Source organism: Populus euphratica, unplaced genomic scaffold, assembly GCF_000495115.2.
Source record: "Populus euphratica unplaced genomic scaffold, PopEup_1.0 scaffold280.1, whole genome shotgun sequence".
NCBI lineage: Eukaryota > Viridiplantae > Streptophyta > Magnoliopsida > Malpighiales > Salicaceae > Populus > Populus euphratica.
The window spans coordinates 501,820-510,616 of record NW_011499979.1 but is presented as its reverse complement, the minus strand read 5'-3'; positions in this window follow the sequence as shown (position 1 = coordinate 510,616).

Below are 8,797 nucleotides of genomic sequence, written 5' to 3'. Positions count from 1 at the left end.
ATATAACAACCTTATTTCCGAATCTTCCAAAACGATCATGCTGTAAACTGAGTAGAATCTAGCTACTCATGCATATTCACGATAAAAGTTCCACATAATGCAAAGAAATTGAATTCTTAGAGAAAATTGTCTGTTTGGAGGGGAAGGGGAGGCTTCTCCAAGGATTCCAGCAAAGTGGGAAGTCATAAAACCACCTATGAAATGACGACATCATGGGACTTGTGAAGGGCTAGTGACATGATAATAGATTTGCCTCGGACTAGCTTAGTTGCCCTTACATGTCATGTAAAACTAATGGCATGATAACGAGTGATGTTAATAATTGCAAGAACAAGTTTAATTGATCCGATGGCTTGTATTTTCTCTGAAACTTGTTCTTGCTATTTCTTCTTGTTAAGTGCTATTTCTCTTAATAATATAAATGAGATACAGCGATTTTTTTGCACTTAAATTTGTATGATTTTCACAATGGAAGTGTTGATTTTAAATTTTATTTAAATGGTGGCTAATTTTTTAATTTTTTCATGATACATTAAGTATCTAAATCGATGTGTATAAGTTAAATAATAATATATTCATTAAAGTAAAGACATGAACGTACTGGAATTTAAGATAATATTTAATTAGGATTAACGTTATTATAATATTCTTAGTTTTCAGTTAAGTTTTGGTCCTTTTAGAAGCAATTTATATATATGACATCTTATTACTCTTAAATGTTATTTGACTAACATGCATCCAATTAGATATTTTATTGTACGAAATTAAAAAATTTGATACTTATTTGAACTAAATCAAATGCCACACATTCTATTATAAAAATCATGTAAGTTCATATGCTTGAATTCCATTATTCCTAATATATATACACACACATACACGCACGTACGTGTGTGCGCGTGACTCTTTTATTTTTTATTAATTCTTAAATTTAGAGTAAATAAATGGTCTAAAAATTATTGGAAGATAAAAGTTCTATACCTTTTATATAAATTAGCTGATGTCATGTTAAGAAATTGCTCAAGAGAGAAGTAATGTAGAGAGGAACGGTAAGAAAATTGACTTGCAAATAAAGTATCTATACCTAGTTCTGATAGAGAAGTAATGTAGAGAGGAATGGTAAGAAGCTAATCATTTATGACATCAAACGAATGTCATAAATGATTAGCTTCTTGTTTTTTTTAAAAAAGTAATTAATATAATATGATTCTGTATGAAATCTTTGTATAGAAATTGTATTTGTATAGTAATTAATACTCTGGAATGGTATATAAATTTATTGTAATTACACACACACCCATGTTAAGCATGATTCTTAAAAACAAATCCATTGAATTTCCTAAGAGAGAGCTTGGTTATGAACTCAATTTCAACTCTTAAACGAATAATGCAGAAGTAGTTTATTATTTTTTTAAAAAAAATTGCAAATGTAGTTGGTAACACCACAAGACCAACAAGATGACATATTGGTCGGAATGAACACTAATGCCATAAATCCGTGGGAAAACCAAGTGTAGACACAATTTAAAATAGCTTTGAAAAAAAAAGGAATTGAAGGAAAAGGTTTAGGGGGATTAATATAATATGTAGTGAAACCTTTTTTTTAATTAAAATTTGAATATTTTTTATTTTAAATTAATTATTTTTAATTTTTTGGATTGTTTTGATATATTTATATTAAAAAATTTGAAAAAATAAATAAAATATTATTTTTATATATTTTCAAACAAAAAATAAATAAATAACAACATCTCCCTCATTCTAAATCAACTCCTAAATAGAAAAGAAACAACTAATAAATTCCAACATTGGTGAGGATTAGGTGGGCTTTGCCTGTTCAAGTTTGTTGCTAGCTTTTGTGTGTTGACTTCTCCATCACATTGTCTAATATGGCCGTTGCCTTTTGCCCTTAATTATCGGGAGCCATGCTACCGTTATCATTAATCTCCCTCCACTTTCGAACGAATTATAAAATCCAGGATCCCTCGTCCACTTTGGATTTTAACAAAAAAAATTAGCACGTTTTTTTAAATTTGCAATATAACACAACTTGAAAAATAATTAGCAAATGTTAAGATTGAAAAACATGATATTTAAACTCATTGTTATTTATAAATGCAATATTTTAAAGAAATTATAAAATTAACTACATAAATTATAATATGGAAAGAAAAGAGAGGGAAATAAATAAATAAATAAAAATCTAAGAGATACATCAAAATTTTAATTATAACACTATTTATATATAAAACAAATCTCAACAAGATGAATCTAATAATATCAAAAAAGATAATCAATAATAATCGAAGTGTGTTACATCTACTACCCAAAAATGGTGAATGGTTCATTTGTCTTTAGCAACAAGTATGGTTTACTCCGATCATCACTGATGATCTTTTTCTTGTTGTTATTGTATTTATCTCATCGAAATTCTTTATATTATTGGTGGTGTTGTCGTCGAAGTTTAAGTGTATCTTGATGACCCTTTTCTCTCCATTATCTCTCCTCATTAGAATTTGTGAAGAGAGATGAGAGAGAGATGGATAAAAGAAAAAATAGAAAAAGAGACCATGATTGCACATTGAAGCTCTGATTACAATATTGTATTATTGAAAAGATTTTGATAAGGCAAATACAACAACAGTAAGAAAAATCATCAACAATGATCGGAATAAACTGCAGTTGCTATCAAAGTCATCTATTGTCTTTAGATGACAAATATATCCCACTTCGATTATTGTTAGTGACCTTTCTTGGTGTTGTTGAATTTATTTTATCGATGTTTTTTTTTATGGTATCACAATCGAAACTTTGATGTGCTTTTAGGGTCTCTTCTCTTATATCTTTTTTTCTCTCTAATCTCCTATTTACCCTCCTATAATTTACACAGCTCATTTCATAATTTTTTTCAAATGTTGCATTTATAAATTGTTGCAAGTTTGAATGTCATGTTTTATATTTGTAACATGTAAAAGTTATGCTATTTCTTTTTTTTTTTTCAAACAATGTTATTTTACTATTTTTTTTAAAAAAAACCTTGCTAATAGGTAAAAATATCCTCCAATTTAAGAGAGTTCAAATTACTCATAGAACATATTTGGTATTATGATAGCTATTGTGATTATGGTTTAAAAAAAGTTATTTTATAAAAAGATTTTTAGTTGAGGTTGGTTTGAAAAAATATATGTTTGGTTAAAATTATGATTGAAATTGAGATTGAACAAAAATTAATTTAATGTGTTTGGTTAAGAATGCTTTTTAAATTGAGGTTATAAAATAAATAGTAAGATATATATATTAATATTGATGGTCTTTAATTTAAATATTATAGATTTAACTACTACTATTATATCATGAAATAAAAAATATTTTATATAAAATATCTTTTATTGTTTCATTAAACTATCTACAATTCCATCATGTACGAAATTCATCGGACAAAGACTATAGTTTTCATGGTTTTTTTACGTGCAACAAAATCATATAAAATATCATTAGAAATAAAATTAGAATTATGATCAAATTCTGCAAATATCATGCTATCATGTGATTTACTTCTAATTTATGTAATCTTATTAAATAATATTAAACATTAATCTTTGAATAAAATACAATTAAAAATTAAATTTTTTACTATTCATTTTTTTTTGTGGACAATGAATTAAAAATTCACTCTCCACACAGACAAGAGAGCACATAAATAAAGATTAGGAAGAACAAAGGGAAAATAGAAGAGAAGAAAATGATTTCAGTAAGCCAGCCCTCCATCACCGTCATCATTATTTTTAAGTGCAGCAATAGGGAAAGAACAAAAGGAAAACTGTTAAGAACAACCCTTGTGGTTGAATAAAAAAAAAAATGGTTTCAGTAGGCCAGCCTTCTATCACCGTCGTCATCATCTTCAAGTAATGCAATAAGGGAAGAACAAAAAAAAAACTGTTAAGAACAACCTTCATGATTTTCTCACCTGGAAAACATGAAAGAGCCATGTTGATGGGAACTAGCTCTGTCACTTGATATCTAAAACGCTGGTAAAGGAAGGAAGAGGAGAATTACTGTGTTTAAACACAGTTGCAATAAACAGAAAATAAAAAGCATGTAATTTTTGCTCCAGTGAAACTGAGTTTTGAACGCAGATAAATATGAGATCCATACATAAAAATTACAATTTATTTTGTAACCAAATGGTATGTTGTTACTGTTAAATCAAAACGCAACTGCAAATACTTAGCTAAAGAGATTCATACTCTTGTTGATTGATTAAAGTTTAAAGGAGTGTTGTTTTTTAAGCTGAATTGCTTTTTAATTGAAAAAATATTAGATTGATGTTTTAAAATATTTTTTGATGATTTTGATTTGTTGACATAAAAAAATTATAAAAAAACATTATTTTAAGTGTTTTTAATTGGAAAAAAAAACATCATGTTGATTTTCCATTCAACATGAAAAGAACCTCTTGTATATAATTAAATCAAGAGTTAGTTTTAAGTTAATTAATAGTTTATTCTTAGTGAAGAGTGGTATTAGTTTAATTATAATTATAACCGAACAAAACCTTAATAAAGAAATCAATTGCATGTTGTGTCTTTCAAAAATATGAATCATCTAAGGTCAGCCAAAGCTACAAGGAATTGCACTACATATATATATATATATATAGCGGAATTGACTCATCATATATATATATATATATATAGCGGAATTGACTCTCTTATGATGTCTCTTTATTTTATTTTATTTAACAAAAGATGATGTCACTTTAGTCCTTTAAAAAGGAAAAAGGAAAACTAAAATATAGTAGTGGAATAGCAGGCCAAATTAAAAATATTACATGGAAACAAGTAGTCGAGAGGTCTAAGCAAATCTTGACCTCTACATTGGGTTCTGGAAGCCTGTAACTATCTCATCCACCACCTTCTCTCGTTTTTTCTTTGTTTCTGTTGTCACAGACTGAGAACATAAATTGGCCTATAGAAACATTTTAGTAGCCACTAATATTTTTTTCGGACAGGAGGTAGCTGACCACTAAAACCAAAACAGGTGTCCAATTGAGGGGCATCCACCGAGAAAAAAACTAAAACAGCTGTTTTTAGTAGTGACAAGTACTAGTTCTAAACTCTTTTATTTTACGTTATGAATTGAAGTAATAAAACAACAAATTTGCCCAACTTGCCGAAGACATTTGGCTTCATTATTAGGTTTAATAACTAGATCACCTCTAAAATAAAAATAATAATATTCATCAGCTTTTTAATTTTTCTATTTTAATTTTTTTTGTTATTATTAAATTGAATGAAAGTATTTTTATAATTAAATAAATATAAATATTATTAAAAAATAGCTCATATGTATATTACACACATCAAAATATAAGTTGAAGCCATACTGTCAAAACGCCGTGTGTAGAGATGGACTAATGGTCAAATAGTATTTTATGAGGCAACATTCTAATCGTCTTAGCGGCTCCTTTATTTTTTGTTATTGTATGTGGTCTACAAATCTTTTTTTTTTATTATTTATTTTACTTTGTTAAATTTTTTAGATTTAATTTTTTTATTTTATCTCTCGATATTAAATTAATTAAGAATTGAGTTTCTTTGTTGAACTCGAATCTAGCATTTCACAGGTTATGGGCTTAGAAAGTTAACTCAAATTTAAGATATTCGCCTGAATTTTCTTAGTTTTTATTCCTTTCTTCATGTTCATATTTTTTTTCCAGTTTTATTATTCAATATTTTTTAATTTCTTAAATTTCATTTCTAATTCTTTACAATTGAAGAATTTAGTTCTAGATATAATTCATCTCGAGGTCAATTAATACTCGATCAAGGCCAAATAGGAAGAGAATAAAGGAAGGAAAAGGAAAGACAAATTGTTCGTCCAAGTTAGCTCATTTTGGTCATGACTATTACCCAGGTCATAGATTTTATCAAAGAACTAGTTCAATCAATAGTTTAAGTTTTTAAGTGAGGTCCCATGATATAATTTATATTATTTTCTAATACATTCCATCAAGTAAAAACTATTTAAACTTGAAACTTTTACAGACTCGCACTATCTTATACTTAGTTTTTATCAAATAAATAAGAATAATGATATTTGTACTCGTAATTACTTGGTTATCAAGGTTTTGATACCATATCAAAGAATCAATTTAATTAAATAGCTTAACTTTTAAATAAGGTTCCAATATATAATTTATATTATTTTTTAATAGATTTTACATGATTAATACAGTGTATTCTTATCTTTTTATTTTACTTTTTAACTTTTTTTTATAATTTAATTTTTTAATAATTTGTTATTGTATAAGCTGTGACTGAATTGAGTTTAACATAACGATAATATAATTTTAATCATGTTATTATTTAAACAGTGTGATCGATTCACTTTTAATTTAATAGGTTGAGTAAGGCATGCTAACCTTTTTTTTTTTTTCTTATTAACATAAATAATAATTAATTAATTTGATCTAATACACTAATTAAGTTTTTTTATCTTTATTTTAAATATCTTACCACGTGGAAAAAAATAATGACACTTAAATTTTTTTTTAATAAATAATTGGCTTTTCATTCGCGCCGTAAGCACTGGCCCCACTGTCCACTATTTATCAAGGTATTCAGGCATCCCTCCTCAACATGCAAGGTCACAATCCAACAAACATTGACTAACAATACCTTATCTTAACTCGACCCATAATCATGCACATGATTTAAATTTTCAAAAGATTATTTTAGCTTTTTAATCAAAACGACTAAAAATGGTCCAAGGACAAAAAGACATTCCCTATCCTTTTCGGCACGTTGCCCTGCATACAGCCATTAAAACTCATCAATTATTCTTGTTATTTTATATGCCGGAAAAAATAAAAGTGCCCTCTTTCGAGAGCTTATTCACTACCATGCCATTTCCGGCAATGATTCCACGCAATGGAAAATCCAAGGGTGTTAAAATGATTCTTCAGCTCCTCGCTAGGTAAAAGACCAATTTGGGAAAATCCAAGGGTGTTAAAATGATTCTTGAGCTCCTCGCTAGGTAAAAGACCAATTTTTTTTTTATATATATATTATTATTTTGATTTTGAATTTGAAAGAAAGTTGTGGAATAAACCCCATGAATGCATTGATTTTGCCTATTCATTTTAGAAGGGACTTGGTCTTGATTAGCCATAATTAATCTTATAATACTATGAATGCTAAACAAAGGAAAGTAGAGGGTTTAAAAGTGAACTACCTTATTTATACAAATTATATCCGACCAAGTGCTTCGTTATTTAATGAATCGTGATCCATTATGATAGAAGGACTTAGTCATCGACCAATCATCAATTACCTATGTTTTAGATGTGAAAATTATATATTTATTGCTAAGATTAGGCTGGTTTACCAAATATGGGAATCAATACACAATTTATTATTTTTAATCATGTAGTTTCAAGCTATTCTTGGGAGGGGGCATTGCGCTTAGGGAGGGGGCATGCAATTCTCTTAGGAGGGCCAAGACTAATTTTAGTTTTAAAATTTAAAATTGTTCCTTTTATGGATCATAATATTAAAGATTTTTACTGTGGTCTGGGCCCCTGTAAACTCTCATGTCTTTGCCCCGATTACAATACAGCTTTAATAAATAAAAAAATCAAACCATGAAGAAATTCTCTTGATCCTGATCTACTCCGTGAAGCATGATGAAGGTTAAAAAACATTTTACCAGAACTTGTTAATATCTATATGAATATTTTATATCATTGGAATATGGCTAAACTGATAATGTTTTTTTTTTTTATTATTTTTATATGATTTTCTTCTCTCTCTCTGTTTTTTTTTTTAATTGAGAAGGCTAAACTGATAATGTTTTTTTTTTTTATATTATTTTTATATGATTTTCACTGAAATGTTAACAAGATGAATTCTTGAATCAAAAAAAAAATAAAAATAAAAAAAAATTATAGGAACTGTAAAGGAAAAGGTAAAATTAAGTGGACTAAAAAGAAATTTTGCTAGCGAATTTGAGTTTGGCTATGGAATTTCTTTTTATTTTACACTTTGGTTCATTTTTGTTGAATGTTTTCTTTCTTTAACCAATTTTAACAAATTGCTTATTAATTTTTACATAGAAAGCTATAATTAAAAAAAAATTAAGGATAAAATTAAAATAGAATATTATGAATTACTATATAGTGATTTATCTATCTCGATATATTTTTTTTCAAATTATTTTTTATTTTTTACATTAATATATTAAAGTAATTATAAAACATTAAAAAAACATTAATTCTATATTTCTTTAACTCAAATGCATTTTTGAAATGTGTTTAGACATAAAAAAACTAAAGTAATTATAAAACATTAAAAAAACATCAATTCAATATTTCTTTAAGTGAAATGCATTTTTAAAATGTGTTCAGACATGAAAAAACAAATAATAGCAATAATAATAATAATAATAATAATAATTATAATGATCATTTTATTTTGCTTTCCCTGGATAAGTTAAAGAAGTTATACTATATTAAAATACTAGATAACATTAAAAAATATTTTGTTAGTATTTAAGCTAGATTTCATTAATATTTTTAATTATTGATAAAAATATGTTATAAGAAAGTATTTCGTTGGGTTTTTTTTCATTGGTAACTAAATAGAATAATGCACCAAAGAATAAGATTTTCCTGCCCATTTCCCGTCAAAAACTCCATAGGCAACTAAATTACCGATAGAATCTTTCTTTGCCAAATTGGTTGGAAAGCCTTTAACATTTTATATGTTTTGTCAAAATTTTCAGAATAAGCGCGGAA